The sequence below is a fragment of the Panicum virgatum genome, chromosome 6N, assembly GCF_016808335.1.
Source record: "Panicum virgatum strain AP13 chromosome 6N, P.virgatum_v5, whole genome shotgun sequence".
NCBI lineage: Eukaryota > Viridiplantae > Streptophyta > Magnoliopsida > Poales > Poaceae > Panicum > Panicum virgatum.
The window spans coordinates 32,487,902-32,515,035 of record NC_053150.1 but is presented as its reverse complement, the minus strand read 5'-3'; the positions used below and the strand labels follow the sequence as shown (position 1 = coordinate 32,515,035).

The 27,134-nt window shown below is 47.2% G+C and overlaps 1 pseudogene; it reads right to left on the bottom strand.

Annotated features, from left to right (window-relative positions):
* Positions 1-1,863: 1,863 nt before the first annotated feature.
* Positions 1,864-27,003, bottom strand: LOC120678075 (annotated as a pseudogene).
* Positions 27,004-27,134: the final 131 nt, after the last annotated feature.

The window sequence follows — 27,134 nt, the reverse complement described above, 5'->3', positions numbered from 1 at the left end:
CATAGTAACCGCTGCAAGTTGCAGCATGGTAGCAGTAGATGGCTGTACATATAATAGTCATGGCTGCATTGTACTGTAGAGCCATGCCTTGTAAATTCTCACTTTGACCGGTGTGTCTATAAAGAGGAGAGCAGCTGCAGCTCAAAGTCTTAAGCAGCTCCACTTCGTGTGCTCTTCCTGAGTCCTTCTTCCTCTCATCTTCTTCCTCCACTTGCAAGCAAGATGGTGTTGTGTGTGTGTGAGGGAGTGCCAACAGTTCTCATCAGCAAACAAGGAATAACTAGCCAAACTAAAACTGCATATGATATGCCAGTTTTTTTTTTTTTTTTGCCAACGGGCCATTAGCCCTGATTTCATTACTTACGACATGGCAGTTTGTTGGTTCATATCAGGCGTTCACTACCAAATACTACATCTGTAAAGGAAACACAGAATCTAATGTGATTTCTTCGCTTGGTTACTTCTATACAAAAAAAAAAATCAAAGCGCAGACAAACTAAAACATAACTAGGAGTTCAATCCAAATTGTAAACCTCTGTTATGCGGAAGTTGAAACACCCAACTATGCAAGGAACACAATTTCAGAAGCTGTCCTGGAGAAGGTTTGGAAAATGTGATAGATTCACAAACATGCTAGAAGTCTTGGACAAGGTCCAAAAAACTGTAATAATTCGCAAGCATGCCAGAACCTATGTTGGAGAAGGTTTGAATGCCAGAAGTTGTCTTCAAGAAGGTTCGATAAATGTAACAATTCACAAACATGTCATGCCAAAACGTTCATCGTGTCTCAAGAATTGGTTTGATTAGTGTATCAGGCTGACAAGCAATAGTTCAGGCAATAGGTTCCTAGGAAAGGAAGAGTTTTTCGAACACAAGACCTTTGACGCATTCAGAAAAAGAATTAAGAAATGAATCCCTGCCAAAACAATCTATAGTTTGGATCCCTCAAGTCAGTGCCCGCTTCATGGGAACCGAAGATGAACATCTAGACACTAAAGTAACAATGTACATGTATACAACAATGGATCCAATACCTTTGTTTCGTTTTGTCAAAGGGCATAATGGGTAATCATAATGCCATATGCCACAAAATGTTTACAAAGGGTGGGGGCATATCATGGTTCTAACTTCTAAGCAAACAGAGGAGGCAAATCATATTACTGTGGTGAAGGCGAATGAATGGAGTACATCTACGTGGGGATGATGGTTGAATGTGAATGGATAATCCAAGTGTCCATCAGTCTATGCTGATTTCTAGTAGGCTTGCAATGAGGGATGGTGTGGACAAAGCGTGGACAGCAATGAAGAGAAAAGAGGTCATAATACTCAATTGAGACAATTGCATGAGAAATGTCCACAAAGATTTAACATAGCTTCTGTCGGGTAAGGACGGTGAACCAATATTCATCCTGATTTTACCGAAACATGATAGACAAGTGCATAACAAGTGCAAAACTGGACAGAAAACAACTTAAATTTCCTTTAAACAAAAGAAAATCATCAAATAAGAAAATACATGCAGATAGATGATTGAATTTCCAGCTAGCTAGTATTGTTATTTGGTAATTTATGTCGATGTATTTTAATATGTTACACATCTAGTAACTGTAAGAATAATCTCTTTAGGTTGACATGCTTAGTCGTTCACAGAAAGAACCCACAGAAAAGAAAACATCAGAAGTGATGCAAATATGCAATAAATCAGTATTAAAGGACAATTAACGGGAACCTAAGTAATTCGTCAACTCCAGTACTGCATTGCACTTCATGATCATAAGCATGAAACCAACAAAAATTGAACAATTGAGGACAAGGAGAAGACAGTGCCTTTGTACCCAGGTAGAGCAAGGCAGAATCATCCTGCTAATTCACAGCACAGCTTGTCCTGGCTCCATAAGCTTCCAGTACTTGCGGTATCACTTCCTGGTATCTATTGACATACCAATCTGCAAATTTCTTCTCCGACATAGTCAAATGGCCCATCCTTATGCCCTTCTTGAGGACACCCTTGGACACCAGAATGTCCAGCACCTTGTATCTCGGCAGCACCTGCTTCTCGTAGCTGAAGGAAAGAACAGTCACTATCGGAAATCCGACGTATGCCGAGTGCCGAAGGCTTTGCCGAGTGCACAATATCGAGCACTCGGTAAAATTACTATTTGCCGAGTGCCTACGAAAAAGCACTCGGCAAACAGACAACACTCGGCGAAAGAAAACTTTGCCGAGTGCCAGTCACGTGGCACTCGGCAAAGACACACTTTGCCAAGTGCCTAAATCAAGACACTCGGCGAACGCACCTTTGCCGAGTGCCGCGTGGGCAGCACTCGGCAACAAGTGTCACGTGCGCCACACAAGCCCGCACACGCCCGTTACAACGGGGCCGCCGTTATTCCTTGCCGAGTGCCTCACAGTGTGCACTCGGCAAAGACAATCACGTGCGCCGCACACGACCGTTACCCCGTTGCCACCCTATTGCCACGAACGTTACACTGTACGAAGACCGTTACCGTTATGATTTGCCGAGTGCCAGGCTGGGGACACTCGGCAAAACTTTCTGTGCCGAGTGCCAGCTGTCCGGCACTCGGCAAAGCTCTGTGAATGCCGAGTGCAATAGGTCTGGCACCCGACATTGAAAATCTTTCCCAAGTGCCGACTTTAGCTCTCGGCGAAATAACAAAAAAAATTTCTCCAATGCAATCCAAACTTTTTTCTTAGCTACTATACTATACAAAACACTGCATATTAGAATTTGATATATTTTTTGTTATGTTTACTATATTTAGTTAATTTATTTGGTTAAAAGGATATTTTGGGAATAATACAATTTTGAACTGCAAAATATAGTATAAATGAAGTATAATGAATGGAAAAATGATATTTATGTTATTTAGTCCAATTTGAGACATTTTCAAATAATTGAAAGGGAAATTTGAACATCTTGGTCCTGAAACGGGACAAAGTACTGGATGGACAAAATGGTTTTTAATTTATAAAAATCAAAAGTAATTAGAAATTCTTGAAATTTGTCCTGACATCATGGTTTCATATAGGGAGTCTGTGGTAAAATTTTGAAATGGATTGCAAAAGTTGTCATGTATGTAGTTTACGAAACGAGCCATCTCCGAAAAGTTTCAGAGAACTCAGAAGGATTCTTTGAGATTTTGAGTCAGAGTGATGTTCGAGTTGGAGTTTTACTTGCAATTTTTTTTTGTAGTCATAAGATATGAAGAATTGTGTAATTTTAAATTTTTGCGATTTTTTGAATCCATTTGACAATTTTTAAATTTTTTTTTCCAAACTAGAGTATTTAAATTGAATTTGAACTAAAAGTGCATGAAATAATGACATTTTTTTGTTGTAGCATGCTAACTTTTTTGTATATGCAATAGACTGCATAAATTGGTTCATGTTAAATTTGGGTTATTTTTTCAATTTTTTTTGTAATTTTTAATTTTTTTTTGAAATGAAAAGAATTAGTTCATATAAATTGAAATATAGCCGATAGTGATTGAAATAATGGAATATTTTTTGTTAGAGCATGAGTAAGAATTGTTGTGTGAAATGGACAATGAAATCTTTGCCGAGTGCCACGCGTCTGGTACTGGGCAAAGTTTTCGACCCCGTCCCGTTCGGCCGTCCTGTTCATCCCGTTTGTCCGTTCCGTTAGCCAGTTTGCTGTTGTCCGTCCCGTTTCAACTTTTTTTTGCCGAGTGCGGCTTGGCACACGGCAAAGGTTTGCCGACTGCCCGAGAAAAGGCACTCGGCAAAGCCGGCTTCGCCGGTAGAAGAAATGCCGTGTGCGCTTCACCGAGTGCTGCACTCGGCAAAGAAGTTGCCGAGTGTTTTTCGGCCTTTGCCGAGTATCTGTGACACTCGGCAAAGTACGCGAGTCTGGTAGTGAGTCGGGCTTGATGACACGTACTCAGGGTCCCAGCCAAGCTTCTCAGAGAGGAAGCGCGTGAGCTGCCTGACCTTGTCATCGGACACTGACATGCAGTAGGGGTGCCTGGTGAATGCCCGCCTGATCTGCTCCTCGGTCAACCCCAGGCTGAGGTAATTCTCCATCTTGCGGTCCCATTTCGACTGGTAGGTTTTGGCGAACACCCCAAAAGCGTAGGGGAATGATTTTCCTTTTCCATTACAGTTCATTCTTATTCTTCGCATCAGTGTATAGGGAAGGACGAATGCTCTCTCTCTAGTTTCTCTCTCTAGAGAGGGAAGCCCACCCGCCCCCAGGCTGAGGTAATTCTCCATCCTGCGGTCCCATTTCGACTGGTAGGTTTTGGCGAACACCCCAAAGGCGTAGGGGGATGATTTTCCTTTTCCATTACAGTTCATTCTTATTCTTCGCATCAGTGTATAGGGAAGGACGAACACTCTCTCTCTAGTTTCTCTCTAGAGAGGGAAGCCCACCCGCCCCCGCCAGCGACCGCTCCGGTCCCGGCGGCCACCTCCCGCCACAGCCTCTCTCTCCTACCGCCCCTGAGGATGAGCGAGCCTCCTCGTCTGCCGCGCCAGGAGGACACTCCTCCCGACGACGACAAGCCCACCACCCCCAACTTCCTCGCCGGTGGATCTAGAGCACTCAACCCCTCCGCCACTCCCTTCACACCCTCCATTGCGGCCGGCACTTCTAGGTCGCCGGATGGGCTCTGCTTCAGCATCCCATCCTCGGACTCCGACTAGGAGGATCCTGTGTCATGGTCGCCTCCGCACGCCTCCCTGAAGGGAAAAGAACCCATGGTCGCTGACAAGACACCCCGCCGTCTTCCAGACGGGAGCCCCCCCCCCCCTCGGCGGGTGGCTTGATGGTCGATGCTCGACGGGCCATGTCGAGGCAAGCCCCGCATGTCCTCTCTTCTGGTGACATCCTGCGAGGTTCATCTCTGCATCGTCCCCAGTCGCCGACGCGTGCCTCCTTCCCGCCCGCGGCAGGGCGCGCCACAGCAACAACGGTCGTTCGCAATGGTCCGACTACTCGCCGTCACCCCCGGGTTGATGAAGACGGCTTCCAGTTGGTCATCTCGAGGCGCCACGCCCATGCTGAGCGGGCTGCTCGCTATGGGCGCCCCGCTCCGGTTCGCAGGCCGGTCCCGGCGGACCTTGTCGGTCGCTGCTTCAACTGCTTATCCTACGACCACGTCGCCGCACGGTGCCCTAACCCCTCACGTTGCCTGCGCTGCGAGGGGGTTGGCCATTCCGCCAAGAACTGCAAGCGGGCGCGGCGGGGGCCGGCTCCTACGCGCGGCCGAGGGAGGCCGGTCCGTCGTTCCGATCACGTCGCAGACGCGCCAATGGCTCGACACCAACACCATGCCATGCACTCAGCTGCATCTGCATCCACGGCTTCCATGGCTTCTGGCTCCACTGGTCATTCCTACTCCGGGCCGCCTTCTGCCTGTGCGGCCTCACCGACGCACGAGCCTCGCCGCTCCGAAGTCCGGTTCCCTAAGGTCGCGGCCTCTCCACCCCCTGCCACGGTGGCGGAGCTCGTTCCTCCGAGCCCTCAACCGGTTGGGCATCCTTCTAGGCGGCCGGCGATGAAGATGTGTGTCCTTCCCCGTTGCGAGGCCCTGCAGGCTCAAGAAGACTCGCTGGTTACGCACGCCCTGGTCGCTCTGGTGGTCGGCACACGCCCTCGTTGTTCGGTTCATCGTGCTAAGCGTTTCATTGTCGACAATTACAACATCTCCCCTGAGGATTTCTCCGTTCGCCGCTACCAACCTGAGGACTTCCTGATCATCTTCAACGACAATGCCGCCCTTGAGACCGTTCTGCATGCACCTCCGCTCCCGCGAGCTGATCTCGTTCTCCGATTCAAAAGATGGCGACGCTTCTCTACGGCTGAAGCTGACTCTATGCACTTTCGCGTGCTGGTCGAGCTGAGAGGTATTCCGTCACATGCATGGTCGCCTGCAGCGGCGTGGGAGGTGCTAGGTGATTTCTGTGCCTGCCCTGAACTAACGCCGGCAACCGCCGCCCGATCAGATCTCCGGCGTTTCCATGCGATAACTTGGTGTTCCGACCCAGATCTCATCCCCAATGTGGCCTTCCTGCGCATCCCAGAGAGGCGTGATCCCAACGCTGGTGCTGAGCTCTTCTTGCGTCCGGAAGAGATCTTATATCATCAATTACCCATGCTTAAGTACAGGGTGGAGATTGAGATCCTAGAGATCCAAGACTGGACGGACAACTCTGATGATTCTGATGACCCCTATTACCCTGATCATTGGTGGATAGACTCGGATGATGAGGATGAAATTCCGGGGTTCCAAAATTGTTCTAGATCCACCCCTTGGCCCAAGAAGACAGTCTTTCGCCAGCTGGAGAGTGACAATGCGAAGAGCTCCTCCAGTGGTGACGGTGCTAGCGATACCGGCAAGCCAGCTAATGCCGGCCACCCATCGGTTGTTCTTGCTGCTAGCCCTCGGCCGTCCTCCATGCCACTGCGTTTCGGTGCGTTCTCCGGCGAGCTTGCAGACGAGGGCCGGTGCCTAGCGTCCCCGTCGTGCAGACCATGCCGCTCAGGTTTGGGCCTCCTGCTTGTACTCCGAGGGGCTCTGACGTGCCCACACCTCACGCGGAACAGGCGGTATGGGCTGACCCTTCTCTCTGCTCACATGGTGGAGCTGGTTCACGGCTCGAGGGCCTCCCTGTGTTAGCCTTTGACCCCATGGAGTGTGAGGTCGCGTTGCTAGGTTGTCCTTCGGGCGCCGCGGCTCTTCCACGACAATCACTACAGGACATCTCTTCTCCCCAGGCGGAAGATTTGCTGCCGATCCGGGATCATGTCGCTCACATGCCAACGGTCGACGACCCCACGCTTTGGGAAGCTAACATCTCGCCGAGTCATCTCTCCAGGGAACCCAGCCTGCTTACCCCGGTCGCACCTCCTTCCCCGGCACACCACGACCATGCGCATCCCCCAAACTTGGATGACGATACTGATGCAACTCTGGAGGTGGTACGGTTCGAGGATACTCACTGTTGGAGAAACGCTTATCGGTACCAGCACGTTAGTGCCGGTCACATGGGAGCCGGCACTAACGTGTATCTACAGTACACCACAGTCACTTTAGTACCGGCTATTCTCTACAGCCGGCACTAAAGTGTCACCCCCAACGGTCAGCAGCCTGCGCCCTAACGGTCAGAGCCAATTTAGTGCCGGCTGGAGCCTCCAGCCGGCACTAACTTGGCACGGTGCAGGTTAGTGCCGGCTGAAGGGTCCAGCCGGCACTAACTGTCTACAGTTTGTGCCGGCTGAATTCACTGGCCGGCACTAAGTTGCCCCGTATATACTGACCCCTCCTTTCTTCCCCAGCCCGACCCATCCATTTGGCCGAGCTTCTCCTCTCAACCATGGCGTGTTAGAGGGGAGGTGCTGCCCATTTTCTCCAAAATTTATGAGGATTTCGTCCATCCAAGTGCATTAAAGGTTAGCAGCTTCTTCCACTCTTCTTTCACAGTGTTTATTCTTTTGTTTCATGCTTTCTAGGTAAAGAAAATAGTGATTTTAAGGTTGAGGAACAATGAGCATAATTTTTCAATTTGTTCATTAATTTGAACAAAATAGAATTGATTTATTGTGTTTTAGAGAAGGATTACTATATAGTTTGAGTATGACACATTTAGATTTTTTTTGAATTATTTCATGGGGACATGTCTATATGTTATTATGCAAAATTTTAAGGATGAGGGAAAATGAACATGATTTATCAATTTATTCATTAATTTGAGCAAGGTAGAATTATTTGTTGTTTTTTAGAGAAAGTTAACTATATAGTTTGACTATCACATATTTAGAATGATTTTTTCGAATTATTTCATGGTGACATGTGTATATGTTATTGTGTCAATTTATTTTGCTATTTACTTTAGGTTTACTAGATAGGTGGCCTATGACACATTTACAATTTGTTTTCGAAATACTTCATAGTAACTTGTTTTGATATATGTAGAATTGATTTTTGTTTTTATATGGTAATTAATTACAGATGGACCGGCAATGGATGCACGGCAGCCGGAGCACCTCGGCGTGGATTCAGGGTTTAGATTCTTTTCTCAAAGCGGCAATGGCAAATAGGTCGCCAAAGGGTTTAATGTGTTGTCCATGCAGTATTTGCGAAAATAAAAAGGAATTCCGGAAAAGAGATACTCTATGGAATCACCTGGCCTTGAATGGATTCATGAGTAACTATACCCTTTGGACCAAGCACGGCGAAGTTGGAGTTATGATGGAAGATAATGAAGAAAATGGCGATGATGATAACAACCTTCCAGATTGGGCATGGGTTCATGAAGCAGGTGGCTTTCAAGATGAACCAATTGACGAGGGTGAAGCAAATGTTGCACAAGAGGAGCCACCTGACGAGCTAGGTCAGGCGTTGCTTGATGCACAGAAAGACAGTGAAACTGTGAAGGAGGCATTAAAGTTCGAGAAGATGTTGGAGGATCACAAAAGGCCGTTGTTCCCTAGTTGCAAACCGGAGCAGAAGAAGTTGGGTACCACGCTAGAAATGCTGAAATGGAAGGCAACTAATGGTGTCACCGATAAGGGATTTGGTGAGCTATTAAAGATTGTAAAGAACATGCTTCCTGAGGGTAATGAACTGCCGTCAACAACATACGAAGCTAAAAAGATGGTTTGCCCTCTTGGATTGGACGTGCAGAAGATTCACGCATGTCCTAACGACTGCATCCTGTATCGCGGCGAATACGAGAACTTGGAAGCTTGTCCTGTTTGTAGCGCATTGCGGTATAAGATCAGGCGAGATGATCCAGGTGATGTTGATGGGCAGCCGGTAAAGAAGAGAGTTCCCGCAAAGTTGGTGTGGTACTTCCCTATAATACCACGTCTGAAGCGCTTTTTCAAAAACAAGGATAACTCTAAGTTGATACGGTGGCACAAAGAAGACCGTAAGGAGGATCACATGATCAGACACCCAGCAGATGGGTCCCAGTGGAGAAACCTTAACCGAGAGTATCCTCAATTTGACAACGACCCAAGGAATATAAGATTTGCTCTAAGTGCGGATGGAATGAATCCGTACGGTGAGTTTGGCAGCGCTCATAGTACATGGCCCGTGACCCTATGTATGTTCAACCTTCCTCCTTGGTTGTGCCTGAAGCGTAAGTTCATCATGATGCCGGTGCTTATAGAAGGGCCAAAAGAACCTGGCAACGATATTGATGTGTTCCTGCAACCCTTGATGGATGATCTCTTACTGCTTTGGAAAGAAGAAGGTGTACATGTGTGGGATGAGTATAAACAGGAGTCTTTCAACCTCCGAGCTTTGCTTTTTGTATGCATCAATGATTGGCCTGCACTTGCAAAACTTTCGGGACAGTCGAACATGGGATACATGGCCTGCACCCACTGTTATGATGAGACCGATAGCATTTATTTGAAACACTGTAAGAAGTGCGTATACATGGGCCATCGCCGATTCCTTCCTACCGATCACCCCCTAAGAACCGAAGGGAAGCATTTCAAAGGAGAACCCGAAACTCGTCCTAAGCCTCTGTTCCGTAACGGAAAGCGTGTGTTCTCGATGATCAAGAATGTGAAGGTAGTATTTGGAAAGGGTCCCGGTAGCCAACCTGTTCCCAAGGATGACCAGGGACATGTTCCAATGTGGAAGAAGAAGTCTATATTGTGGAACCTACCTTATTGGCAAGTCTTACAAGTTCGCAATGCAATTGATGTGATGCATCTGTCGAAGAATCTTTGCGTGAACCTACTAGGCTTTCTGGGAGTGTATGGTAAGTCAAAAGACACATTGGAAGCAAGGCGCGACATGCAGCAGCTAGCTGGGCGACAAGGCTTGCAACCTGAGAAGAGAGACAAAGGAGGCCACTATTTAAAACCTGCCAGCTATAATCTGAGCAAAGAGGAGAAGGAAAGTATATTCGATTGCTTGAACAGTATCAAGGTCCCGTCTGGGTACTCCTCAAATATACAGGGCATAATAAATGTGAAAGAAAAGAAAATCCAAAACTTGAAGTCCCATGACTGCCACGTCCTGATGACACAATTACTTCCGGTTATACTGAGGGGTGTTCTACCAGAAAATGTGAGATTAGCAGTTGTAAAACTTTGTGCGTTCATGAATGAAATTTCGCAGAAAGCAATTAACCCAAATAATCTAATAAAGCTGCAGAAAGATATTGTCGAATGTCTTGTCAGCTTCGAGATGGTCTTCCCACCTTCCTTCTTCAACATTATGACACACCTTCTAGTTCATATTGTGACAGAAATAACTATCCTGGGTCCTGTTTTTCTACACAATATGTTCCCTTTCGAGAGGTTCATGGCAGTATTGAAGAAGTACGTGCGTAAACGTTCTCGTCCAGAAGGATGCATTGCTAAGGGCTATGGAACAGAGGAGGTCATTGAGTTTTGCGTTAACTATCTTCCTGATCTCAATCCGATTGGGCTCCCCGTGTCACACCATGAGGGGCGACTAAAGGGAAAAGGCACACTAGGAAAGAAATGTAATGTGAACATCCCTTGTAGTGAATTCAGCCAAGCGAACTTCACGGTTCTTCAGAATTCATCCAAGGTGGCTCCATATATTGACGAGTACATGAATATTATACGGTCCGAAAATCCACAGAAGAATCTTGCTTGGATTACACGCCAACATATAAAAAATTTTGACGGCTGGTTCAGACGAAAATTATTGGGCAACAACACAGTTGATCAGGAACTTCAATGGCTGGCTAGGGGACCATCAATCACCGTCCAGCAATACCAAGGTTACGAAATCAATGGGTATACATTTTACACGAGAGCTCAAGACAAAAAAAGCACCAACCAAAACAGTGGTGTCCGTATGTGTATAGTAAACAGTAATGGAGAAAAGAACAACTACTATGGTATCATAGAGGAGATATGGGAACTTGAATATGGACCCATAGTTGTCCCTCTGTTTCGTTGCGAATGGGTGGCTGGAGGAAGCGTAACGAAGGACCGATATGGGATGACCACAGTCGATTTTAAAAAGATTGGATATAAAGATGAACCATTCGTTCTAGCCAAAGATGTTACACAAGTATTCTATGTCAAGGACATGTCGAGCAAACCGAAGAAGAAGTCGGATAAGACACCTGAAGCAGACAAGGCTGGAAATGAGCCGAAACGGCACATAGTTCTTCCAGGAAAAAGAAAAGTTGTTGGAGTTGATGATATTTCGGACAATTCGGAAGATTATGACCAGATTGATGACCTTCCTCCATTCTCAGTTGACATTGACCCTAGCATCCTCTTATCCAAAGAGGACACACCTTATTTACGCCGTGATCACGCTCAAGGCACTTTCGTCAAAAAGAAGATTATCAATGTACCAGTAGATAATGATAATGAGTAGTAGTTTTATATAAGTTATATATTAATTGAATTCTCTGAATCAGTGATGTAATGTAACGCACCGCATCGTATTTATCTCAATTCTCGATACTATTTGTCCAATTATGACACAATATCATGTTCATATAATATTATATTTTTGCATGGTAGAAATATTTTTTACGCTACCTAATTTTGCATTACTAGAAAAATTGAAACATTAAATTACAAACAAATAATCAAGTAATATGCGAATTGATTAAATCATTGTATAGGGTACTATTGAAAAGCTTTTTGAATATTTTTGCATGGATCAAAATGAAATTTTTTCGATTTATTACGAATTAAAGAAACATATTCACATATAAACCTATAAGCTACACATAATTGATAATGGTTGCATATTCGTTAAATTACTTCGATTACTATTATTAGTGTGTAGATATAATTAACAATATGCTAAAAAAATTAAAGATATCAATTTTTGTTATATTATTGTAATTATTAAGCCTATTACGAATAGGTTTTTGTTATATTATTGTAAATATTAAAAAATTAGGGTAAAATGGAATCGGCGCGGGCAATTTTGGTTTGGCGGCAGATTGGAACATGTTAGTGCCGGCTGGTAAATCTAGCCGGCACTAACTTCAGCACGTTAGTGCCGGCTGATATTTCCAGCCGGCACTAAACTACACCATCTGACGTCACGGGGTCAGGTTAGTGCCGGCTGGAAATGTCAGCCGGCACTAACGTGCTGCTCTGCCCCCAAAACAGAGGTCCGGCACCCACACTTAGTTATTTCTTCAGATCGACGTGGAGCGCCGCCGCCGCCCTCGGCTCGTCCTCGCCGCCGCCCCGGCCGCTTCCCCGACCTCGCGTGCCGTCGTCCTTGCGCGCCTGCGCCGCCCCGGCACCTCGTCCCCGGCGGCCTCCCCGACCCGACGCCTGCCCCCGCCACCCCGGCTCCGCGAGGTCGTCCTCGCGCCCCCCCTCCGCGCCGGCACCCCGGCCTCGTCGCCACCGTGCCCGGCAGCCCAGCTGCCCCCGTGCCGCCGCGCACCTCGTCGTCGTCCAGGCCCTGCGGCTACGCGCCTCCTCGACCTCGTCCAGTCCGCGCTGCTGCCCCTCCTCGTCCCCGTCGACGTCCCGGCCAAGGTCCCCTCCTCATCTGAATAGTAGTCCGATCCTAAATTCTGATCCTTTCGATCCCAAAGCACTGAACAATTAACGCTAACACAAGTTAAATTTTTGCCCTGGTACTGATCCTTTCTTCTTACCGGGTTTGTGGTTGGGGAGCATAACTATTGTGTCCACTAAATATTTAGGGAAAATAGTCAATTCACATATTTATACTTGCATGATCACACGTGTAGTTTTAACTGAAACTTGTGTGAAATTAAATCCATATGTTCAATTTAGCATCTTCTAGCAGAGGTATGCAGAGCTGTACTTCTCTCTTTCCAATAGTTCAAAGTATCTACCTTACTGCTGTGTACCGGAATGCTGTCTTTGTTATTGAAGTACACTCACTGATTGTGGAAACTATGGTGCATATCAGCTCACTCAGACTTCAACCTGGGAATGGTTCGGTCCAAAACCAGTTTGCAAACATATTGTCAACAATTGCTAAATGTATGAGCATAAGCTGATATTTTCTTAGCACAATGTCATGATGACGCCTACTCATTGATTTGTGTAGAGAAACTTCTTTAGCAGCGGTGCTTGCAAGTCATAGCAGTATGGAAATTTGTTGGTGTGGTGCCCATCAATTGGCACAGGGAGACCACATTACCAATGTTTTAGGCAGCCATGGGCTTTGATTAGAGGTTCTGTGTTTATGTAGTACTCTATAGTAGCTCCTTGACAATATCTTGCAAGTGTTGCTGAGAAACTATGGTCAGTGTTTTACTGAAGGACTGAGAAATGTTTTAGATGATTTTTTTTCTGGTCAGCAAACAATATCTTGCACATAAGCCACACTATAACATTAAAGAATGGTAGTTTAATTGTGCAGGAGGCCTTGTGATATTTTTTTCTCCGAAATTACAGACTCTGTCATTTTAGTTTATGGCTTATAGCTATGTGCAAAATAATATTTATCACAGGTATCAAAGAGTACTAGTACTAGTTGAGTCCGACCAATCGACAAACGTGGCCTGGCTGCTATATATGCTCCACGCTAGCACTGGCTTGCAGGCACTAGTTATTCAAAATCACCTAAACTATTATTAGTTGATTACATGGTGTGCGACGTCTGTCGAAAAAAACATACCTATTTCTAGTTGTTATTTTAATTTAAACTTGAAATGAAGCTCAGATCTGTTGGTAGCTTTGTACGGTATGGAATAAGATGCTTTCACATTTGCAAACCTAAAGGACAAAAAAAAACAAGAGGAAAAATTCATGACCTGAACCTTGAAAATTAAGATGTGCAAATATACAAATACTGCTTGACTGAATTGAATCTAACTATCTGAGTGTTTTCTCTCTTATCTCTTCTATAATACAACACGACTATTCATTATATTATTTACTTGCTTTATGCTTAGTTTACTAAAATAGGAATCAAAAGGAAGAAACAGGATAACCTTTGATTCATTATATTATTTACTTGCTGTTTTTTTATTGTTTCAGTTACTGGAAATGGATCCTACGGACAACCAAGACGAGTTAATGCACGACCTCATTCGTGATAGTACTGCGTACGAAGCTCCAGAGTTTGATGAGGACGAGAATGATGGCAGCCAATTTTTAAACTTGCATTATCATGGCGACGAGGAGCAAGATATTAGTGGGGAGGAAGAAGGAAATGTCGAGGAAGCCGAAGTATAAAAGTTTAGTGATTCTTTCAGGCATCAAGATAAATGTTTTGTCAATATATATGTTAGGAGCAAGATATTATTTGTGACACATGCGGCCCAGCTGCGAACTATTTGTGTTATGTTGCTAGCTTTGTTGATGATTTCAGTCCTTGTGTAAGGAGTCGTGCTCCAGCTAAAAATTCTTATGAATGTTTCAGTCAATAAGTTACCTAATATCATGATAATTTTCGATCTGGAACCCTTGCTTGCGGGTTATGAAGGTTACGCATACCTGCCGCGACGTCCACTAGTTGCTAGCAACCCGCTTGATAAATTTGCGATTCTTTCAGGCATCAGGATCGACGAAGCCTAAACGGAAACGTGGCTCCAAGAGGAAGATGGTAGGATGTACGACCATCACGGAGATCAACGAAGCAACCGGCGAGCCACTAGCCCCTGGTCAAATTAAGACGACATTTGTAAATCAATTGGGATATCTTGTTAGGGAATCCGTCCCCATAAAGTATAAGCTTTGGAAGAGAAATAAAGTCTCTGATCGACCTGAAGATATCGTGCCAGATTTAGAGAAAGATTTATTATGGAAAGAGGTGTCGTTGCACTTCAACTTTCCCCCAGGCAAAGCTGACAAAATAAAGGGATGAGCATTTAAGAAGATGGCAATTCAGTTCGCCTCGTTCAAGAAAAAATTGGTGGCAAACTTTGTCAACAAGGGCCTCACACCAGATTTTGATAAAGTCTGGAAGAAGCAACGAGAGTGGTGGAATGAATTCGTGAATTACAAGCACAGTGCTGACAGCATGGCAGCCTCGATTCAAGGCAAAATGAATGCTAGCAAAAAGAAAAACTTCCATAGACTTGGGCCCGGAGGTTATAAGGTTGCCATTCCGAAATGGGAAAAGATGGAAAATGATTTAATTGTAAAAGGAATCGTACCGCAAACCTTGAGTTGGCCCAAACGAGCAAGGTATTACTTCTATGCTCATGGAGGCACACTAGACCCCGACACTGGAATGTTTGTGACTAGCGACGTACTAAGAGAGGCTGCCCAAAGACTCGAGGACGCAATGAGGCGTACCGAAGAAGGAACCTTCCAGCCCAACAGAGAGAATGACGAGCTGACTTACGCTCTTGGGAATGCGGAACACACTGGACGGACCCGAGGCGTGGGCGTAGTTCCATGGAAATATGGCTTTTCCGGAGATCTCGAAACCTACCGAAGCCGATGCAGAAGCAAGGCAGTAGTGGCTGAGAAGATCCATAGCCTAGAAAACCGGATAATGTCACTTGAGGCAGCAGTTGGGCAACGCTCGGACCAACCAGCTGCCAATGTGGAGATCAGCTCCCCTTCTCAGCGTCGTAGCAGTGTTGCTTCCACGGAGCACCCTAATTTGGGTGCCGACAGGCCGAGGGACCCCATTGACAACATCACCGTTAGGACCCAATGTGAGCTTCTGGTTCTTTATGGGAAAAAGCTCAAAGTTTGTGCTGAGGGTTATGCGGAAGTCCAAGAAGAGGGCGGGACAATACATTGCCAGCCGATTCCTGAAGGATTCGCCAGAGTCTTTGTTGACCGAATTACTGAAGAACGCTGGGAAGACATGGACCTCCCGATCCCTATAAGTTCTGAAGAAACAGAACTACAACATGCCGTACACACATGGATCGCGTGGCCAAAGTGCGATATAAGATTGGTGCAAGCAGACACAGATTCCGCTCGGTGCTCAAGGCAAAGATCACCAACGCCAGCTGACAGGAATCCTAGTGTTGGCCCACCTTCTCCACCGCCTGCACGGGACCCCAGCATGGATCCGCCATCACCAGCCGCACAAAGCGAGCCAATTCCGGCATCATCACCAGCCGCACAACAGAATCAGAGTCAGCGACAGAAGGCTTACACGGTACCTTCGGTCCAACCATCTCAAAAGCAGCAAAGAAAGAAGAAAAAGAAGGCTCCAGAAGAGGAAGAGACAGAAGAATCGTTTCAAACCTTCTTGTTGAAGCGCAAGCTACTGAGGGAGGCTGCGAACAAGAAGCCAGAAATAGATCCGGTTGCAAAGGCACACTTTGTTAAACACTTCATTAAAGATCCCACCAAGGAGAAAGAAAGAGAGTCGGATTATGATCGGCAGATCAGAAAGTGCTACAGCAACCCCAAGAATCGGCTGATTAATGCAAAGACCGTTCCCCAGCTCGGAGAGCAGTCCAAACAATCGATCCCTCCGTTGATAGTGCCACATGAAGACTGTCCCGATGAATCAAGAGATCCGTTGACCATGGCTGGGATGATATTGCAAACTGATCTAACAAGGGCTCAATTGCTTGGGGAGGCCCTACAGAATGCCCGCGGCAGGAAAAAGTTTGTACTTGGTGAACCTTTGATATGGCCAGAGTTGCTACCATTCCTACCAACGAGAATGGCCGAGTTACACAAATGGTATGCCGTGCAATCTAAAGCTAGTAAATTAGAGATGTTCCCGGCTCGGATTAAAGATGAGCATTTCTGGCGGGGGGCAGATGATGTATATATCGAGTTTGCATCACTCTACGATTTATACCATCAAGATGCCCTTCACAAGTCCCTCGTCAGTGTATGGTGCATGTAAGTATTGTCTCTCGTTTCATTATTTTAGCCTTGTGTGTTGACTGATCCCCGTTTTTCTTGTGTCCCGTAGGTCAAAAATTCAAATTTGCCGAAAGAAGAACTTCCATAACGTCGGGTTCTTCGACCCCGATATTATACACGAGAAATCGCTAGCGCTAAATTCTGGAGACATAGTCAATGTTATATACAGGGGGTTGCGTAAGAATAGCATGTGTCCCTTCATTCTCTTGCCATACAACCATCAGTGAGTCGTTCTTTGTTAGCCTTTTTTTTCAATCCCTTCGTATTAATAATACTATTTAATAACTATTATAATCAACATTAATTGGTTATGCGTATGTATATGCACAGCTTTCATTGGATATTGCTTTGTATTCGGATTGAGGAGCACAAGGTCTTGGTGTATGACTCGTTAAGGCAAGATAAATCAAAGTACCAAGATATCATCGAGGTGGTAAATACTGCATGGAGTCGTTACCTCCACAAACACATAGGCTTGCCCATAGGTGAAATCGAACCTCTTCATTGGGTGACTGATTTTCCGGTATGAATATACTCTCGCTACTAATGTCATTCGCAATAAACATCAGAGAAATTCTATATCGTAACTCACATTTGTCCATAGTGTTGGAGACAGGGCCAAGGAAACAACTTATGTGGATACTACGTATGCGAGTGGATCAACTCTTTTGCAAGTGAAAAAGGGCAAATGACAGTGGAGGCATTCAATGTACGTGAGCACAATCACATCTGCTCATTATTTTAATTCATTATTTTTTATTCTCATGTTTTTATCGAAAAATGTGACAGCGTTGGCGGATGAAAGAAGAACTCATTGAAATCGCTCGGATCAGGGCAATTCAAGAAGCTATATGCGGATTTCTACTCGATGAAGTCATAAATCCTAAGGGCGAATTTCATGGCGATCTCCGTCTAAGCGTCGCCCAAGAAGATCCGACGACGAGGAAGCTGATACGTTATTATAGTTGATGTGCGCAATAATTTGTAATATCTCATGTACTTTTGAACTCCTAAGTGTTCCATACATGACAAATATATATATATATATATATATATATATAATATTAGTGTAATATGTTGTTCTAATAATACTGTGCAATGCAAATAGTACGACTATGTAGTCACATACGGTAGAAATACGCATAGCCATACGTATAAAAACGAAAAGAAAAGAAACATAAAGAAGAAAAAACATTTAGTGCCGGCTAGTTATACCAGCCGGCACTAACCTTGCTGTCAGGACTCAGGTGGGTTCGGGCACGTTAGTGCCGGCTAGTATTACGGACCGGCACTAACATACGCACGTTAGTGCCGGTCAGAGTAGCCGGCACTAACGTCTGTCACGTTAGTGCCGGCCATTTAGTGCCGGCCACAGGGACCGGCACTAACACGTCCTGTGACCGGCACTAATAAGCCGTTCTCCAACAGTGACTCCCACCTTGGTCGTTAATTGTACTCCTCCAACCCACCGCAACATCACGACCACCCGTGGCTCCTTCACTGCACTACCATTGCACATCCCCTCTGATACTAGCACCCCCATCCGGGAGATGGTTGCTGACTTCACCACATCTGTTTGCAGGGCGGCCACCCCGCCGGTCGCGATCACACCTCCAAGAAGGATCAGGGCGCGACCTCAACGCGAGTCGGTGATCCTCAGGCGCAGCGAACGCTTGGCCAAAAAGTCGCAATATCGCGCCACAAAGCCGGTGATGCAAGCTCAAAATGTGCTTATGCGGCGACTAGGCTTGACCTCTACAACTGCCCCACCGGATGCTACATCCTTCCAGCATTTTGTGGATACTTTCTCCAAAACCCTCACTGTAACACAATGTGAAGCGCTTGATGTTCTTTTACCAGAGGTGGCCCCTTTTGTGGCCGAGGTCGAGTCGGAGACACTGCTTGCTTAGGTATGCTTGTAATGGTCGCAACGCTGTTTCTCAAATGTTAGCAGACAACATTTTGATTTGGAATGTACGTGGCCTTAATTCGAGGGCACGTAGATCGGTCGTTAAAACTCTTGTGGCTCAAGAACGCTTTACCCTTGTCGCTCTGCAAGAGACTAAGCTTGACTCTTGCACGGATGCTTTGATTCTTGAAATGCTGGGAATGGGTTTTGACTACTTCTATGTCCCTGCAACAAACACTTGTGGTGGTATTTTGCTTGCATGGCATAGAGATCATTGGTCGGCTTCAAATCCAATTCTGCATGACACCTCTTTAACTGCGTTGATTCACTGTAAAAACTTAGATGCCCAATGGTTGTTCACTGCGGTATATGGCCCCCAAGGCGAGTGTGAGAAATTACAGTTCTTGGAACACCTCCGCCAAATTAGGGGAGGCTGCTCGGGTTCCTGGCTCCTTTGTGGGGATTTCAACCTCATCTATAAAGCTGAGGACAAGAACAATGCAATCCTGAATAGAAGAATGATGGGTCCCTTCCGTAGATTCATTGATGATGTCGATATCCAGGAACTACACCTTAATGGTCGCCGTTTCACGTGGAGTAATGAGAGGGCCAACCCAACACTCGAAAAACTTGATCGGGTGTTTGCCACGGACGACTGGTTACTCTCTCTCTCCCTAACCACACGCTCACTGCCCTTGCTTCTGAATGTTCTGACCATGCACCTCTTCGTCTCTCTACGGTCGCTGCAATGCATACTTTCAAGAGCTTCCATTTTGAAAGTATTTGGCCAAAATTCGAAGGCTTTCTTCAGACGGTGGAGGAAGCCTGGACTTGCCCCTGGTCCAATGTTGACATTTTCAGAGAACTTGACTACAAACTTCGCAATACTGCGAAGGCATTGCAACGTTGGAGCATGAAGCACGTTGGCTCAGTAAGGCTGCAACTCGCGATTGCCAAAGAACTGGTGCTGCGTTTCGAGGTAGCTCAGGAAACAAGAACCCTGGCCGCCCATGAGCTACAACTTAGGAGGAAAGACGAGGCGAGTTGTTTGGTGAAAGTGATCGGGTGCTCTAGCCTAAGAGGGGGAGGGGGTGAATTAGACACTAATAAAAACTTAGACCTATGGCTCCAACTAGTTTGCACAAAGCTTAAACTAAAACATGCTATCTAGATGTGCAACTAGGTTGTTCTAGTGTGAAACCCCTATCCCAAAAGAGTTTAGCAACCTATAGCCTTTCCTATCAAGAAACTATTCTATGAAAGTAAAGGCACACAAATTGCTAGTATGAAATGCGGAAGCTTAAAGAGAGGGATAGGAGATAGCAAACTCTTGACGCGGGTGTTTATCCCGTGGTTCGGTTAGCCACAAAGGCACACCTACATCCACGTTGTTGTAGCACTCACTAAGAGTATTGCTACTCGGCCACCAAGTCTCTTCCGTGAACACAATCACGGTCACCTTGGCCCCGGGTTCCACTAAGGAGGTTCTCCACAAAGGATGGGGGTCTCCACGTCCCCCGCACAAAGTGTCGTCGCCGCTCCACACCAAGTCGGAGGGTCGATGACGTTTGCCAGCGAGCTTCATGCTCCAAGGTGCCGGCGCACCAAGCTCTTATTTTGGTTCACTAGAGAACCACAGCACAAAGGCTTAAGGCCTTGCAATCACACTCACTAAGAGCTAATCTAGCACTCACACTTTACAAAGCTAGTGCTATAGGCTAAGGATATGATCTATGAGCTCTTGTATGGCTTGGAGATGTTCTTGGATGTGTATGAGGTGTCTTGGGACTCCAGCAAGTTTCAAATGGCCGGGGTGAGGCGTATATATAGGCCACCAAGTCTTGTAGCCGTTGCTCCAACGGTTAGCTGAAAATCTGCGTACCACCGGAAGAACCGATGCCTCTTGGCGAGGTAGCGTCGGTTCATCCGGTCACTCATAACACGAAGTAGCCGTTGGACTCCTGTCGGCTGACGCAGAGACCACCGGTTGAACCGATGCTTTGCACCGATGCCTCACCGGTTCAACCGGTGCTGAAGGAATCTTCTCCTGGACGCTGACGTCATTACACCGGTGGTATGCACCGATGCACCGTCGGTTGAACCGGTGCTGAAGAAACTTCTTCTGGGCACTTGACATCGTCTCTGGTACAAAGGACGGCCATTGCACCGATGCCCTATTTTGGACCGTCGGTTCAACCGGTGCCTATAAGCTGACTTGGCTTCGATTCCCTTCTACACCAAAGTATCAAGGCGTCGGTTCTTCCGACTACCATCGGATGCTCCGATGCCCTGGCGTCGGTTCTTCCGGTGCTCCTGAATCGAAGAGCTTTCAGGGCGCTGCCCTGAGACCCGCGAGGGGCGGCTCCCCCTCGACCCCCGTCCGCTAACCGGGTAGCGGAACCCCCGTAGGGGCAGTCCATCGGGCCTTGCTACGCCTATCTTCTCTTTCTCTTTGTCATCACTTGAACCTAAAAGCCTGAGAATGATCATCTTAACAATCATATTAGTCCAAGTGTTGTGTTGTCATTCGATCACCAAAATCACTCGAAATGGCATCAATGGTGCCATGTTCGTTACATTTGGGCTTGGCCTCCCTAATGCGCACCATCATTCGTCAGCGTTCCAGGATCGTCAATATTGCTGAAGGCGATGCTAACACAAATTTTTTTCACTTGCAAGCGTGCCACAGAAAAAGAAAAAGCTTCATAGAAAAAGTTTCATCTGAAAACAACAACATTTTGATACAAGAGACTGAAAAGGCCGATGCTTTCTTCTCTCATTTTGATGAGCTGCTGGGCACCTCGTCTCCACGTGCTGTGCATTTGGATCTCGAGGAACTTGGACTACCAAAACTAAATCCACAAGGGATTGATTTCTGCTTTAGTGAAGAAGAAATTTGGAAGGCCATACAGGAGATCCACCCAGATAAGGCTCCCGGTCCCGATGGATTTACTGGGGCCTTCTACCGTGCTGCCTGGCCTGTTATCAAGCAAGATTTAATCAGAGCATTTCACGCCCTTTGGTCGCTAGACGGTCGCAGTTTATATCTTGTAAATCAAGCATACATGATCCTGCTCCGGAAAAAAGATGATGCATTATCCTTGGGAGATTTCAGACCCATCAGTCTCATCCATAGCATTGCAAAGCTGTTCACCAAAGTCCTCGCAAGGCGCCTAGCTCCTCACATGAACTCCCTGGTACGCCTTAATCAAAGTGCTTTCATCAGTGGCCGTCTCATACATGAAAATTTCAAAGCTGTGCAACTCACAGCCAAGCTGTTCCACCAAAAAAAGATCCCCAGTGCGCTTTACAAGATTGATATTGCAAAAGCATTTGATTCACTAGACTGGACATTTTTGTTACAAATGCTGCAACACATGGGTTTCTCAAGAAGATGGCTGAATTGGATATCCCTAATCCTATCCACTGCCAGCACAAAAATCATCCTAAATGGTTCACCAGGTCGACGCATTTGTCATGCCCGAGGGCTTCGTCAAGGTGATCCTTTATCCCCATTGCTTTTTGTCATTGCAATGGAAGGCCTAAATGCTCTCGTCAGTTATGCTGAAGCAAGAGGAACCCTCCAATCTTTTGGGATCAATACAATTAAGGAGAGGATCTTCCTCTATGCTGATGACGTGATTCTCTTCACCTCACCAGACCAACAAACTCTAGTCGCAACCCAATGTATCCTTGACCTGTTTGCTCTTGCTTCTGGCCTTCACATTAACCCGAAAAAATGTGGGATTACGCCTGTCTGCTGCACGTTTGAGCAGACAGCTACATTGTTGCGCTATCTGCATGGACAGTTGCAGGCTTTCCCAATCAGATATTTGGGGATACCTTTGTCGGTAAAGAAACTTAAGAAAACAGAACTACAACCCTTGGTCGACAAGGTTGTTTCAGGGTTGCCTCCATGGAAAGCTAATCTCCTTACCAAAGCTGGCAGAGCAGTGCTGACGAAGGTTAAATTATCTGCCATACCTGTCCACACTGCGTTGGCCATCTCTCTCTCGCCTTGGGTGATCCAATGTATTGATAAGCGAAGACGTGCTTTCTTGTGGAAAGGAATGGATTCCGTTTCAGGTGGCCACTGCCTTCTTGCTTGGCCTAAAGTATGCAGACCTGCCGACCTTGGTGGCCTTGGACTGCCGGATCTTGCCGTCCAAGGTTTTGCCCTGAGGATGCGTTGGCTGTGGCTAAAGCGCACCGATCCAAATAGACCTTGGTCTTCTTTGCCTGAAACTCCTGGCAAGATGGTTCAAGCCATGTTCAACGTTTCGTTTACAGTGGTTGTTGGGGATGGTTTACACTCATATTTTTGGACAGACAGGTGGCTCAACGGCCAATCCATTACTGAGCTTGCTCCGGCCTTGATAAATTCTGTGCGCGCCCATGCTCGCAAGGTCAAAACTGTTGCTGATGGTCTTCTTAACCATTGTTTTCAAGTCGTCCGACTAATCATGATTAGTCGTGACTAATCACTCTTATCAGTCCGCCGCTACCGATAAGGGCCACCAACTCGATTACCTCGACTAGAACTTTAGTCGTCCGACTAGTGTGTGGACTGGACGACTAGTTTTGGTGTGCAGAAACTTTGAGTCTGGGTAATTTTTGAGCTAGTAATTTGGTGGCCCATTAGGTTTAGGTATACAAGGGTCAGCGTTACTTCCAGCTCTAGGCTTCCGGCTACTGCGCTGCAAGCCGCCGGCCACCCCTGCAAGCAACAACTTGCCAGTCTGAATTTCTTATGTTTGGATATTTTGTAGTTTGGATTCTGCAGCAATATTTTCCTGATAGATAGTGTATCTCTTCTATATATCTTGCTGTTGTTTTGGCTCTAGTCTAGTGCTTTCTTAGTCTAATTCACAGATTAAAACTCACAAATTACAAAGTTAGTGACCTTCTGAGTATCTGACCATCAATATTATCTTGATATTTGCTTTAAACAACATACTATATTGTATATGGATCCGATATACATAGTATCGATTCTGGAATTTACAGGACGACTAGACTACAACTGGGACTGACTAGGCTCGACTAATTGAGCTGATCGCCGACTAATCGCGACTAATCATCTTATCGGTCGTCTTACGACTAGGTTCGATAATACGATTTGAAAACATTGTTCTTAACAACTCTTGGGCAATGGACATCACTGGTGCCTTAACCGTTCAAGTCATTATGGACTATCTTTTAAACTAAAACCCGTGCTCCAGGTCGCTGTAAATTTTTTCTGTGGCTTGCCATCCACGATAGATGCTGGACCAATGAGAGGAGGAGGAGGCACAACTTGCAAGATGCTGATACCTGCACTTTCTGTGACCAACACTCCGAAACAATCAATCATCTTCTCACCGGTTGTGTTTGCTCGGGAAGTCTGGCATATGGTGCTCTCAAAATGCAACCTGCAGAGTCTCACACCTTCACTGCAGAATTCAGAGCTCATTCCTTGGTGGCTTCGCTCAAGAAAACTAATGGGGAAAGCGTTGCGGAAATCTTTTGACTCGCTAGTCATCTTGGTTGCTTGGACACTGTGGAAAGAACGGAACCAGAGGGTCTTCCAAAGGGCCAATCTCTCGGCGCCGGAGTTGTGCAACTTCATCATGGATGGGATCAGAGTTTGGGGTTACGCGGGGATAGCAGATTTTCAAACCATATTCACCTGCTTACCACTGCTTAATGTTTCTAGAGCTGTACGCACGCTAGGTCGCGCATGGAACCATTCGTAATAGTCCATTCACCCTCTGGTTTCCTTGATCTCGAGAGAGATCAAGTTCTGTAACACTTAAACTCTTTTTTCCCCTCTTAATTGAAAGTGATCGGGTGCTCTAGCCTAAGAGGGGGAGGGGGTGAATTAGGCACTAATAAAAACTTAGACCTATGGCTTCAACTAGTTTGCACAAAGCTTAAACTAAAACAAGCTATCTAGATGTGCAACTAGGTTGTTCTAGTGTAAAACCCCCATCCCAAAAGAGTTTAGCAACCTATAGCCTTTCCTATCAAGAAACTATTCTATAAAAGTAAAGGCATACAAATTACTAGAATGAAATGCGGAAGCTTAAAGAGCGGGATAGGAGATAGCAAACTCTTGACGCGGGTGTTTATCCCGTGGTTCGGTTAGCCACAAAGGCACACCTACATCCACGTTGTTGTAGCACTCACTAAGAGTATTGCTACTCGGCCACCAAGTCTCTTCCGTGAACACAATCACGGTCACCTTGGCCCCGGGTTCCACTAAGGAGCTTCTCCACAAAGGATGGAGGTCTCCACGTCCCCCGCACAAAGGTGTCGTCGCCGCTCCACACCAAGTCGGAGGGTCGATGACGTTGCCGGCGAGCTCCACGCTCCAAGGTGCCGGCGCACCAAGCTCTTGTTTTGGTTCACTAATGAACCACAGCACAAAGGCTCTAAGCCTTGCAAACTCACTCACTAAGAGCTAATCCTTTACACAACACTCTCAAAGTGTGCTAAGGGCTAAGGATATGATCTTGATGCTTTTGTATGGCTTGGAGATGTTCTTGGGTGTGTGTGGGATGTCCAGCAACTCCAGCAATCTTCAAATGGCCGGGGTGAGGCGTATATATAGGCCACCAAGTCTTGTAGCCGTTGCTCCAACGGTTAGCTGAAAATCTGCGTACCACCGGAAGAACCGATGCCTCTTGGCAGGGTAGCGTCGGTTCATCCGGTCACTCATAACACGAAGTAGCCGTTGGACTCCTGATGGCTGACGCAGAGACCACCGGTTGAACCGATGCTTTGCACCGATGCCTCACCGGTTCAACCGGTGCTGAAGGAATCTTCTCCTGGACGCTGACGTCATTACACCGGTGGTATGCACCGATGCACCGTCGGTTGAACCGGTGCTGAAGAAACTTCTTCTGGGCACTTGACATCGTCTCTGGTACAAAGGACGGCCATTGCACCGATGCCCTATTTTAGACCGTCGGTTCAACCGGTGCCTATAGGCTGACTTGGCTTCGATTCCCTTCTGCACCAAAGTATCAAGGCGTCGGTTCTTCCGACTACCATCGGATGCTCCGATGCCCTGGCGTCGGTTCTTCCGGTGCTCCTGAATCGAAGAGCTTTCAGGGTGCTGCCCTGAGACCCGCGAGGGGCGGCTCCCCCTCGACCCCCGTCCGCTAACCGGGTAGCGGAACCCCCGTAGGGGCTGCCCTTCGGGCCTTGCTACGCCTATTTTCTCTTTCTCTTTGTCATCACTTGAACCTAAAAGCCTGAGAATGATCATCTTAACAATCATATTAGTCCAAGTGTTGTGTTGTCATTCGATCACCAAAATCACTCGAAATGGCATAAATGGTGCCATATTCGTTACATTAATAAAAAACGTGCTCACACACGGTCGCTAAAAAAAAAGGCGTAGGGGAATATGCCAGAGTCCGGGCTCACTCCAAAGTCCTTCATGCCAGCCAAGCCCTCGTCAAAGCGGGTGGACCTGTGCACGAGCGCCCTGGGGTGTGTGACAACGAGCTTGACGAGGACCTCCTCCGTTGACGCCGTGGTCGCGGAGCGCCTGGAGCTTGGGCAGCAGCATGACCTCGAGATTCTCATAGATAAGCTCGATGGACTGTTTGACCGCGGCGAGCACGTTTTCATCGGAGCCGAGGAGGTCCCTGAGGAGGCGTTGGTTGGGGCGGAGGCGGCCGTCGAGCCCCGCGGTGAGGAAGCGGTTGGGGCTGGCGAGGGCGAAGCGGCGGACCTCGGCGGGGGAGAGGCCGAGCTCGTGGAGGTAGAAGTCGAACCTGGCGCCGACGGTGGACGAGGCGAGGACGGTGGGGATGGCGGCGACGAGGCGCGCGACGGAGGCGGGGGGCATGCCGAGGGTGTCGCGGAGGAGCGCGAGCACGGCGTGCGCGTTCTTGGTGGAGCGGAGGCGCACGCGCTCGGCGGCCTTGGCGGCGTCGGGCCGCACGAGTGGCGGAGGAAGTGGACAGTCAGGGAGGCCGGGTCGCCTCCCCCTGCCCCGCGCCTCGCGGAGGCGGCGCCGCCGGCTTCGGCGAGGTCGGAGGGGGCACGGGAGGCCGGGGCCCCGCCGCCTATGAGGCGTTCGACGAAATGACTGAAAGGTGGGGAGGCAGCGGCAGCTGCATCGGTCCGGCCCTCGGGGGAGACGCGGCCGAGGAAGGCGCGGGCCTCAGGGAGGCGCCGGCGAAGCATCTGGTGGCCGGCGGGTAGGAGGATGGGTGGTTTGGCCGTTTGGGGCCGGTCCTGTGCTCACCCCCTCGCTCCGGCGGCGAGAGGGGGTGGGGAGGGGGGTCCTCCTATGGCTCCTAAAAAAAGTCCAATTAGCAATTGCTCCACCTTCAGTACGATAGGAAAGTCCACGAAATCACAAGGCTCATGAAAAAAAGCCCAGCTCGTGGCCGAATCGGGTAGTAACAATGCGTGAATGCTTGAGAATACCCGTGA